This window comes from Myxocyprinus asiaticus, chromosome 3 (assembly GCF_019703515.2).
Source record: "Myxocyprinus asiaticus isolate MX2 ecotype Aquarium Trade chromosome 3, UBuf_Myxa_2, whole genome shotgun sequence".
Lineage (NCBI taxonomy): Eukaryota > Metazoa > Chordata > Actinopteri > Cypriniformes > Catostomidae > Myxocyprinus > Myxocyprinus asiaticus.
The window spans coordinates 34,691,747-34,704,410 of NC_059346.1; the positions used below are offsets into that span (position 1 = coordinate 34,691,747).

General features: G+C 38.4%; 1 protein-coding gene across 1 annotated transcript in view; it reads left to right on the plus strand.

Moving 5' to 3' along the window:
• LOC127429829 (cilia- and flagella-associated protein 299-like) overlaps window positions 1-12,664 on the plus strand; it is a 124,298-nt gene that overhangs the window by 53,890 nt on the left and 57,744 nt on the right. The window lies entirely within an intron of this gene.

The following is a 12,664-nucleotide window of genomic DNA, read 5'->3' on the forward strand; positions in this document are numbered from 1 at the left end:
GCTATTCTGTTCACTACAATTGTACAGAGTGGTTATCTGAATTACCGTAGTTTTTCTGTCAGCTCAAACCAATCTGGCCATTCTCCGCTGACCTCTCTCATCAACAAGGCATTTCCATCCGCAGAACTGGTGCTCACTGGATGATTTTTTTGTTTTGTTTTGGGCACCACTCTGAGTAAACTCTAGAGACTTTTGTGCATGAAAATCCCAGGAGATCAGCAGTTACAGAAATACTTAAACCAGCCCATCTGGCACCAACAATCATGCCACTGCCGAAATCACTGAGTTCAAATTTTTTATCCATTCTGATGGTTTATTCGAACATTAACTGAAGCTCCTGATCCATATCTGCATGATTTTATGCATTGAACTGATGCCACATGATTGGCTGATTAGATAATCGCATGAATAATAGGTGCACAAGTGTACCTAATATACTGCCCAGTAAATGTATGCACTGTGCTGTTTTGTAAGCGTCATAATTTTGAATGTAGGCTTTACTTTGATGAGGAAAGATACAGATAAAAAAAAGTCACAGTTCACCTTCTGTGAATCTGGCAACAGTAGGTAAAAAATGTTGCTGCTGAAATCGGTCTGTGATTGCCAAAAATTCAAATCACTGCCCCCATTGACCAGAGCTGGAAGTGTTTTTGAACGTATCTTGGCACAAGTGAGCTCCAGTTTCTGGGTAAAAATTCCAAAGAATGCTGCCAAAAATTAGTAGCATTTTTAGTCGTAAATTATGTAATACAGTCAACAGGAATGCATATTTTATTAGCCCAACTCCCTAACCCAAACCTAAACCCTGAATCCCTAATCTGGTCTACCGTGAAGTTCACCTGAGGGACAAAAACAGGTTTGTCAATAACTGTGCGTTTTATTCACTTTTACACAAATCACGAGTACAGCGGGTGATTATGACTTTATAAACACTTGTTTTTCACTCTGTTACTTGCTCGCTGACATGTTATGATATCAAAACACTTTTACTCTAATGCATCATTTGAAAAACTATACATTTTAACGTTTCTATGACAGACACATCTACATTTACACACTTATTCCAACTAGCTTGCGCACTAGCTCACCTGATAGAGTGTTAGACTTTGGACTCCGAGGACCACGGCTTGAGATCAGTCCAGCATGACTGACACGTGAGACAAAAGTGTCATTGAAGCGATATGAACTGACATGGTTCCTTCAGAAAATGTGCTTTTTATGTAGCATTTGTGACAAGGACATTATCAGTTAGGTTTATGTTGCATTTGTGACAAGAACACTATCGGTTAGGCTTAGGTGTTGGTTTATGCTAAGGTTTTCTGTTTTGTTTACCTCCCATTTATCTTTTAGGACACTACTGGTTAGGTTTGGGAATTTCATTTTAGTAATTAAAACCTCCATCTAAAATCCAACATCATTTCACTCACTATTGGTGCCTCCCGCTGGACAGTTCACTGGGAAACTGCAGCCAAAGTGTAATACAGCATATAATTTTGATTTGCAAAAATGTTTCCATGCTCATGTTAATTTCAGAAGATCTAGCTGGGGAAATCATATGTGCAGACCCTTAATGCGCATGCCTTGGCTAATCCTCATGTTTTGTTTGGTTCAATGTAGCATATCACCTCAGGTGTATGAAATATTGCATTACCAATGAACCCTTCCACAATCTTTTATTACATCTTTTTAAACCCCAACCCCTCTCAGTTTGAACTCTGTCTTTGTCCCAAAACATACCTTTGTCATATGTATCTGGTATGTTTTGGCCACCATGTAGTGTACAGTCCATATGTTTGGAAACAGACGGCAAGTTATGTGAAGTTTAAATTACACATGTCAGCTGTACAAACACAGCATCCAAAGAACGTCTTAACTTGTTTTAAATTTGCTGATGTAGAGTTTCACTGAAATATTTTATTTGTCCAGACAGGGAACAACTTGGACTAAAATTTTGTCAAAAACTGTAAAAAAAAAAAAAAAAAAAAAAAAAAGAAATGCTACTGTCATTTAACTTCTTATCAGCTCCATCCACTTGAGCCAGAGTGTTTTTGAGTCTTGAGGTTTGTGTTATCTCTCCCATCAGCTGAGCTCATAAAGCACTGGGCTCAGCCTACATTGTACTTCTCCTCGCCTGTGTTGCGAAAGTTGCCCCGCTGCCAAAAGTCACACACAAACAAAAGGTACACCTGGATAGCTTTGGCATTATTTACTCTGGGTAAGAAGTTAAGTTTTTTTATCAAATTCAGGTCACACCTGTGCTGGATGCCTGAGGGGCTCCATTGTTGGGTGGTACACATTTGAAACTGAAGGTTCTTTAACCCCTAACCCCACCCCACCCTCCTGCTATTTGTTTTTGCTCTTTCGCCAATGATACAATGATGTCAGCATTCGTGCCCTCTTTAATTTCACAGCCAGTTTTTCTCTATAGTTTGAATTTCATGATGGAGTTAAGTTATCTTGGAATTAAGTGCTTTGTGGGTGGTTCTGCAGTGTAGGCAACCTCAGTAATACTGTTGATAGTGTGTGAACATGCTTTAGAGATAATATTTGAATACATAGTCACACATAGTAAATGTTGGTTTGTGGTATTATTCCTTGTGCAGAGAAAATAGTTTGTATTGCAAGTCCTAGTCAAATCAAATTTTGTCTAGTAAGTTTAAAAGCTGAAGCTTTTGTTTCATTGAGATGTTTAGATTCTTTTAATTATATTTTGTATTTTTTAAATTAATAGTTTAATAGTTTAAGTAAATAGTTCTGAAATAGTTCTGAATAGTCTGAAATATTCTAGTTGTAATGAGAATGGAGACAGGGAAAGGGAATAAACAGAAACGAGATTCATGTAAGTAGGTAACAACTCAAATCACCAAGATTGCACTAGTTGAGGATAAACTAAAAAAATACAAATAAAACAAAGAATAAAGTGACGATAACTAAACTAATGTACCCACTCGATTAGAGTAACGGTGTGTCCCAAACTGCACACTTCTGCACTATTCTACGCCATTTTGTAGTGTAAGTAGTGCGAGTAGTATGTTTACACTAAAAATGCAACAAAAAGAAGTGTACTATGAGTACCTGGATGGTACACTTCTTCAACCATCAAAATGGTGTGTGGAATGTTGGACACTTTATGCACTCAGCACTCGCGGCTTGCCGTAGATAGCGTAAGGGGTGGAGTTACCTGGCTGTGTTGAGGGTCTGACAAAACAATTGTAAACAATAGAGAATGTGGCAACTAGCAAACGTCAGTGAAGACAGCCCCTTACAAATGTAAGTTGAATGTTTTACCATCACCCCATGCTGTGTGAATATGTTCATTATTTTAGATATACTGTATGTGTTAAACTCAGTGGCAACACATCACGTGCGTTTAAACCGTCACTTCCTTCAGCTGTTAAACGGCGAGTGCTTCAGTGTAGTGAAAAAGAAAACGTTAAGTGTTCCATTTGGGATGATACTACACTTTAAAAATGTATACAATACATGGCTGAGTGCATAGTGTATTTTGCAAGTACATAGTGTGTAGTGTGTCATTTGGGACACAGCCTAAGATAACTTGCACACTTGTGCAAGTTATGTATTTTTCCTGATTTTCATACATTTATAAAAAAAAAAAATTACATTGTCTTCTATTATCCCAATATAGGTAAATGTGTTTTTAAACCTGGTTTCATGACAAGTCATAATAAAAGTATAAGATGGCAAAATCGTACAAGTTGTCTCATACAAAAATGCACAACTTTTACTCCCATGTAAAAAAAGTAAACAAACCAATGAATGTTATTAAGAATTTTCCTACGTTTAATTCCTAACCCAAACCTAAACCTAGCCATAAAGTGTAATCCCTTACCCAAAACTCTATATTTCCTATTTTAATAGGAAAATAACTTTAGTTTACCATGAAAGAAAGAAAAAATTGGGGTTTGGAACGAGACTATGGAAAGGGCATTACAGGTCAGAAATTTGCATAGTTGCATAGGAGGCTAGTTAAAATTTGATGCCTGTATTGAATCGATTTGAAATTCTGTTTGATGATTGGTTGGTCTCTATAGTGAATAAATGTCATATCTTTTCATACAAACTAAGTTGTGCGATATCTTACAATTTTGCCATCTCGTACCAATTATTACGAGTTGTCATGTGACTGTGTTGGTATTTTTACAAGAAATAAGGATTTGTATTCGTGAATACAAGGCTATGTTTCTATAAACACAGTACGCTCTTCCACAAACAAAAAATGAGGGTTTCTGAACCTTGTCAGACCATGTGAAGACTTAAAAGGTGGCACTTAGGTAACAAACCATTGTGATTTTTATCTTTAAATATACACTTATCTGAGTCTATTTTCACCTACTAATGAGTCTCTAATTACCCCTAAACAGACTTAGTTCTCTTAAGTAAACATTGCTGGCATTGCTCGGGATAGATAGCAGAATGTGTTCTCCTTTCCGTAGACTGCCATTTCGTAAGATGACAACATTGTTCAGAAATTCTTCTGCTGATTGTTATACCAAACCTGAGAGAAAGGCATCTCAGCTTTGTAGTTTTTCTTGTACAAAGCAGGTGCTTGTCCTCTGTCCAAAAGACCCAGCAAGCTCCGTATTGATAAGTTGCGTTCATGTATAGGAGATAGTGTGGTCAGTCATGCAGTTCAAAGATCACATTAAGCGTAGAAATTAGTGAATTTCCCAGCCATATACCATTACAGTGAGTGTGTGTGTCCTGGTCAGTCGGCCCTTTGTCCTTGTCATGGCCAGTAAAAAAAACAATAGCATGTTGGTTTCAAAGCACTTGACCAAAGGTGGAGGTCCCTTAGAAAACAGTCACGCAGAGCTATCATGTGACCTTGCCTTGAAAGCCCCACAAAGACTTTCAAAGGATTGAGGGTTGGGGTATCTGACCCCCCTAAGTTTGGACTCATTCATAGAATAAACAAAGACATCTCTTTGTAAAATGAATTTAGATATGCTTGGTTTTCTATTAAGGCTTTTCCATTTTGTGTGTTGACACAAATAAAAAATTCCTACACCAATGACTATAAACTTTAATGCAATTCGTATGCAACACAAACAAAAATCTTATATAAAAAAGAGATAGTTTAAAGGCATAGTTCACCCAAAAATGAACAATTTCTCAGAATTTACAAACCCAAATTACAAACCCTGGCAAAAATTATGGAATCACATTTAGAGGATGTTCACCCAGCTTTTTTACTTCATAGCAAATAAACAATTCACAGATACGACACAAAACAATGTTTAATAGCTGAACATTCTGGCTTCATGAAACATCCCTCAAATGAATTAAATTACATTAATTAAATTAATGGCATATTTTTTTCCAGATCAAGTAGAGGAAAAAATTATGGAATCACTCAATATTGAGAAAATATGGAATCATCAAAAACAAAAACAAAAAAAAAAAAAAAACACAATTAGTACTTTGTTGCTCCTCCTCTGGTTTTTATGATGGCCTGAATTCTTTGAGGCATGGACTTCACTATTGAAAAACAATATTCTCCATCAAGCTGGTTCCAACTTTCTCGAATAGTGGTTGACAGATCAGCTTTGCAGGATGGAGCCTTGTCATGGACCAATTTTTTCAATTTCCACCATAAATTTTCAATCGAATTGAGATCTGGACTTTTTGCTGGCCATGTCATTGAGTTGATATGCCTTTCCTGAAGAAAAGCTTTAATACTCTTCGCTCTGTGGCAAGATGCATTATCATCCTGAAAAATGACTTCATCATCACCAAACTTATTTTCTATCGATGGAATGAGAATAGCGTCCAAAATTACAATGTACACCTGTGCATTGACTGTTGAGGTAATGAGTGCCATCTCCCCTGGGCCTTTACCTGACATGCAACTCCATATCATAAATGACTGGGGAAATTGTATTGTTTTCTATCCTGATGCTTAGACGTTTTGTTTTCCTTTTGTAACCTTCCCATTTTGTTTATAATTGCACCAAATTTTAGACACAGCTGACTGGGAACAACCAACTTCTTTTGCCACACTCCCTGATGGATTTCCTTTTTGAAGGAGCTTTATAATCTTTTCCATTGTTTCAATTAACAACTCTCTTGTTGGGGCCATGTTTCCTTTCAATTAGCAAAGTCCAACAGCTCGTTAAGGTCTGTAAGCACTCTCTTTTAACTGCAGACTAATTTGCATTTTTAAACTTGTGCCGGAATTTGTTTTATAAATGCAAATTACAAGGTGATTCCATAATTTTTTCCTCTACTTGATCTGGAAAAAAATATGCCATTAATTAAAATAATGTAATTTAATTTGTTTGAGGGATGTTTCACGAAGCCACAATGTTCAGCTATTAAACAAAAATTGTTTTGTGTCATATCTGTGATTTGTTTATTTGCTACAAAGTGAAAAAGCTGGGTGAACATCCTTTAAGTGTGGTGATTTCATAATTTTTGCCAGGGGTTGTACTTTCTTTCTTCCGTGGAACACAAAAGATGTTAGCCAGAATGTTTGAGACCTCAGTCACCATTCACTTTCATTGTAAAGAAAAAAGATGCAATGAAAGTGAATGATGATTGAGGCTATCAGTCCCAAACATTCTACCTCACACCTCCTTTTGCATTTCAGAGTCAGTCATACTAGTTTGGAACAACATGATGGTGAGTAAATTATAATTTTTGGCTGAACCATCCCTTTAATATCTAGGATCAAAGAGAATAGACAGAATAAATACAAATTTGGGGTATTTTAACCAAAATACAAATGACATGTTGTCTTTCCTGCTAACTGGATGACTGGAAAAACCCTTCCTTAATGGTTTCCTGTCGCCTGCCTCTATAATGAACAGCTGCAAGGGCTTCTGACCATCTTCTTAAATATGTGCTGGAAGGTTTTTAAAGGAGATGAAACAGGATACACTTAATATAACTTCTAAAGTATCTGAGTTTTGTTCCTTTGCTTGTTGCATTCTCCAAAATGTCTCAAGGTTGTATACTGTCACCAGTGTAATATTTTTAATCTGGGTTCACTATCAAAAAAAAAGTTGAACATCACTGATAAGTCCTTCGTAACATATTTTTTACTAAAAGTGTTTACGATCTTGGCTTAGTTCACGATACACATTTCTATTTCACTAATAGTGAATAGTGAATAGTGGAGTGGGGTTTACTTAAAAAAACCTAGGAAACAATTTCCATGCAGAAATTGCTAGTTAATTTAACAGACCATATTTTCAAGTAGAGGCTACACACAATTCTTGCTGGCTTTAATTAGAAATTCTCAAGTAAAGTTTACTTTGCAATACTCTATTTCAAATAAATTTTACTCACTCTTTGTCCATTTTACTTAAACAATGCAGCACTGAATTAAACCATGCCTTTAAAAGTATTTGCATGACACACATAAGCACTCACCAGGGATGCTTATTGCATGTTGTGTTTTGCTTCAATCACGAAAGAAACAAAATCCAGAGATGTGCATGTAGACCTGAACTCTTATGCTGCCTTAATGTGCTCAGATAATCAGAATTATCGTAAATATGAGTTTCCCACTCAGAAGTTGCACATGAATGACCCCTCAAGTCGTAATTACGACTGAGAAACTCTTGAGATAATTTTGATACCCAAGTTTCCGAGATGGGAGGAGTTCTAAACTTTCAACATGGCAGAGCAGAGTACAGTTTCTGTAGTGAATGACAGGTTTTGTTCATTTTTCTAAATACAGCTAATTGTTAGTGCCTGCTGTTTTGGTCAAATTCATTTATGTATATCAGCAACCATCCTACGCATGTTGTACATTTTTACACTGTGAAAATAGCTTGTATTTGACCAAAATTCCATTATTGTCAATAAGCTAACTGAGTAATATGTATTATGGTGTCAAAATAAAAGTTTCTCAAGAAATATGTATGAATGAACCTGGTGTCATACATGTTTCCCTTTCTTTCTGACAACAAAGCACGTGAACACGAAATACTCGTAATTACCACTTCAGAAGTGGGAAGTAGGATAATGAAGGCAGCATTAGTGCACAAAATATGATTACAGTAATAATCAACAGATAATTATTTGATCATGAACGGATGGCGCCATGGATGGCCGCCTCGGTGTGTAGCTCTTCAGTTCTTTTGTTGTTTTTGTTTGTTTGTCCTGTGTTTAGTAATATTTTTCCAGTCAGTTTTACCAGGGACGAACTACTGAACATTCGACAGCATACACCAGACAACCTTTTCCCGGTTTTTGAATATTCAGACGTTTTGCTGGACATTTTAGTCGGAGGCGCGGCTGTGTTGTTCAAACGCGCTATGAGACGCAGGCGAGGGAGACGAGCAGGCACGCTGGTCAGGCTCCGTCAGCGTGGCTTTCGAACAGTGCTGCCAAGTATTCATCTAGCAAATCTCCGCTCTCTTCCTAACAAAACGGACGAACTACATCTCCTCACCTGCACAAACAAGGACTTTTCAAACTCTGCTGCCTTGTGCTTCACAGAAACCTGGCTGAGTGAAGCCATTCTGCACAGTGCGTTACATCTGCCGGGCTTTCAGCTGTTCAGAGCGGATCGCAATGCAGAGTTAACGGGGAAAACAAGAGGCGGTGGAACATGCTTTTACATCAATGAAAGTTGGTGTACAGATGTAGCAACGTTAAAGAGGATGTGCTGTCCTAATTTGGAAGCGCTCTTTATTAACTGTAAGCCGTTCTACTCGCCGTGGGAGTTTTCCTCGTTTATTCTGGTGAGTGTTTACATCGCGCCAAACGCGTGTTTGAATGCCGCGCTGCAACAGCTGACTGATCACAGACACAGAACAACAATACCCGGACTCAGTTATTATTATTCTTGGAGATTTTAACAAAAAAAATCTCACACGTGAACTGCCCAAATACAAACAGAACATTACATGCCCCACCAGAGACAGGAACATACTGGATCATTGCTACACAACAATAAAGGATGCATATCGCTCTGTCCCTAGAGCAGCTTTGGGACTCTCTGATCAATGTCTGGTTCATCTTCTTCCAACCTACAAGCAGAAATTAAAATCAACCAAGCCAGTAGTAACGACTGTAAAGAGATGGACCAATGAAGCAGAGCGGGAACTACAAGCCTGCTTCGATTGCACGGATTGGAGTGTTTTTAAGGCTGCAGACATCAATCTGGACGAGCTCACAGATACTGTTACATCATATATCAGTTTCTGTGAGGATATGTGCATTCCTACTAGGACTTATTTAAAGTTCAACAACGACAAACCTTGGTTTACAGCAGAGCTCAGGCAGCTTCATCAGGACAAAGAGGATGCTTACAGGGGTGGGGATAAAGTCTTGTACAATCAGGCCAGGAACACACTGAACAAAGAGATCAGAGTGGCTAAAAGAAGATACTCTGAGAAGCTGAAAAACAAGTTTTCAGCTAATGACCCTGCATCAGTGTGGAGTGGCATGAAACAACTCACAAATTACAGGACTCCTACCCCCAACCCTGTGGTGGACCAACAACTGGCTGACGACCTGAATGTGTTCTACTGCAGATTTGAAAGGCCCAATCTCACACCCCACACCCACTCTGACCTGCACTTCACACAAACACCAACACCTCCTGCAACCCCCCTCCTCCCACCTCCTGCTACTCAACCTGCACTTAAGATCTGTGAAGATGATGTGAGCCGGGTCTTTCGGAAACAAAAGGCGAGGAAAGCTTCAGGCCCAGATTGCGTCTCACCAGCTTGTCTTCGATCCTGTGCTAACCAGCTGGCCCCCATCTTCACACAGATTTTCAATAGATCACTGGAGCACTGTGAAGTCCCATGCTGCTTCAAACGCTCAATCATTCCTGTCCCAAAGAAACCAAAAATCACAGGACTTAATGACTACAGACCTGTCTTCCTGACATCTGTGGTCATGAAATCATTTGAGAGACTGGTGTTGGCCCACCTTAAGAACATCACTGGACCCTTTCTAGATCCCCTTCAATTTGCTTATTGAGCAAACAGGTCTGTGGATGATGCAGTCAACATGGGATTGCATCATATCCTGCAACATCTGGACAGACCAGGGACATATGCAAGGATCCTTTTTGTGGACTTCAGGTCGGCTTTCAACACCATCATCCCAGCTATACTCCAGAATAAATTACACCAACTCTCTGTTCCCATGTCTATCTGTCAGTGGATTTCCAGCTTTCTGACAGATAGGCAGCAGCTTGTGAGACAGGGGAAACTAACTTCCAGCATGTGTGCTCTCCCCAGTACTCTTCTCCCTCTACACCAATGACTGCATCGCCAAGGACCCCTCTGTCAAGCTCCTGAAGTTTGCAGACGACACCACTGTCATTGGCCTCATCCGAGATGACGATGAGTCTGCATACAGAAGGGAGGTTGAACAGCTGGCTGACTGGTGCAGTCAAAACAACCTTGAGCTGAACATGCTCAAAACAGTGGAGATGATTGTGGACTTTAGGAGGAACATCCCAACACTGACCCCCCCACCATTCTAAACAGCACTGTAGCAGCAGTGGAGTCATTCAGGTTCCTGGGCACTACCATCTCACAGGACCTGAAGTGGGAGACCCACATTGACTCCATTGTGAAAAAGGCCCAGCAGAAGTTGTACTTCCTTCGCCAGCTGAGGAAGTTCAACCTGCCACAGGTGCTGCTGATACAGTTCTACTCAGCAGTCATTGAGTCTGTCCTCTGCACTTCAATAACTGTCTGGTTTGGTTCAGCTACGAAATCAGACATCAGAAGATCTACAAAGGACAGTTCGGACTGCTGAGAGGATTATTGGTTGCCCCCTGCCCCCCTCCCCCTTCAAGAACTATACACTTCCAGAGTGAGGAAAAAGGCTGGAAAAATCACTCTTGACCCCACTCACCCTGCCCATTACCTTTTTGAACTGTTGCCTTCTGGCCGACGCTTCAGAGCTCTGAGTACCAGAACCCTCAGGCACAGGAACAGATTTTTCCCTCAGGCAATCCATCTCATGAACAGTTAAATTGCCCCATTGAGCAATAACTTTGTGCAATACACAGTTTAGTCTTTTTTATATTTATCCAGCACATCCAACCTCTTCTGCCATTTCATTCCTCTGAAAAAAAAAAAAAAATGTACATAACAGATTGTATTTGCACTGTACATAACAGATAACAGATTTGTATTAGATTTACACTACGTATGTGTATGTGTGTATGTATATATGTGTGTGTCTGTGTATGTATGGACGTATGTGTATAATTATTATTAGTTTTTTATTATTATCTATGTCTTGCTGATGTTTTTGTATTGTTTTTGTATTGTTGTACACTGGAAGCTCCTGTCACCAAGACAAATTCCTTGTATGTGTAAGCATACTTGGCAATAAAGCTGATTCTGATTCTGATGAATCAGACTTCACAAAACAAGAAGTTACAAAACTTAACGACAAAATCAACAATAAAAGTTGTGTAAATCAACTCGCAAACAATGAAATCATGCAGGCTCATTAATTATTCAGGCACAGTATATGCTGGGAATAGCTGCTTCAAAAAAAAAAGTAAATTTTACTTATTTTATTTACCTGTGAAATTTACTCAAATTAGCAATTAAATCGTTTTTTTTTTTTTTTACTTTAAGACTGATACATGATGACACATTTTAAAGATAATAAACAATCATAAATAGTATTTACTTGTAAGCTAGAACATTTATTTTTACATGATTAAATAGAGTACAAATGTAGAATTTACTTAATTTTTTCAGGCTCACGCTTAAATTAACTTATTCATTATAGAAAGTTCTTCATCTTTTCTGCTATATTTAAAAAATTTTTTTTCAGTGTAGAATTGTTTTTGTCCTGTTTTCAGCATAAACCATTGCAAATGGTTAACACAAGTTCAGTGGTTATGCTTCATCGGTTTTAATGAAATGCAGCATCCTGCAGTTTTACTGTTTATAGCTGTGTTGCCGTAACAGCGTGATCTAATCCTTACATCATAAATCAGAGGACTCCATAGTGTTTAGCAGCATTATGGTAGACTCGTGCTATTTTCAAAAGTTATTTCCATCATTTCCAACGCATTCCTTTTCACATTCACCCAAAAGCCTCTCCTTGCACCTGTTTATCAACCATGGTGATGGAATTCTCTCAATCACTTTCCGACATCATGATGTTGTTATTCCTGATACTCCTATCCACAGGCATAATTTTTCGGCGTGACACATGACATATGCTCTCTTTACTTGTAAGGAACCATTTAACCTCACTGTGCTGAAGGGTTCTTGGCTCTTCTTCCCAAGGAATGTACACCTGCTCTATCAAGGCCTTCTTTTTCCTTTCCAGAGCTTTATAGAGTACTCGCATCAAATATGAGCTCAACATAAGCTGGACATTGTTTCAGTGTCTGAAGAGTTCTAAGCAATAAACACATAATGTATGGCATGTGAAAGTACTTGGGCGAGAATACTTGGCTTGTAGCAGTGACTTAATTCATTTTGAGCAGTTTGAGAGTTCAAGCGCTCCTTCATAATATCACATCCCATTAAGTAAATTTACATGCACTTTGAAAGTTTGATTTCAGTTGGACTAAAACAGTAATTCAGACAGGCCACTTCCATCAAATGAATATTTCACTTTAATACTTGAATGAATACAAGGTACAGAGGTAACAGAACAGATCCAGCAGAAATATTACAAAATTGAACAAATTCTT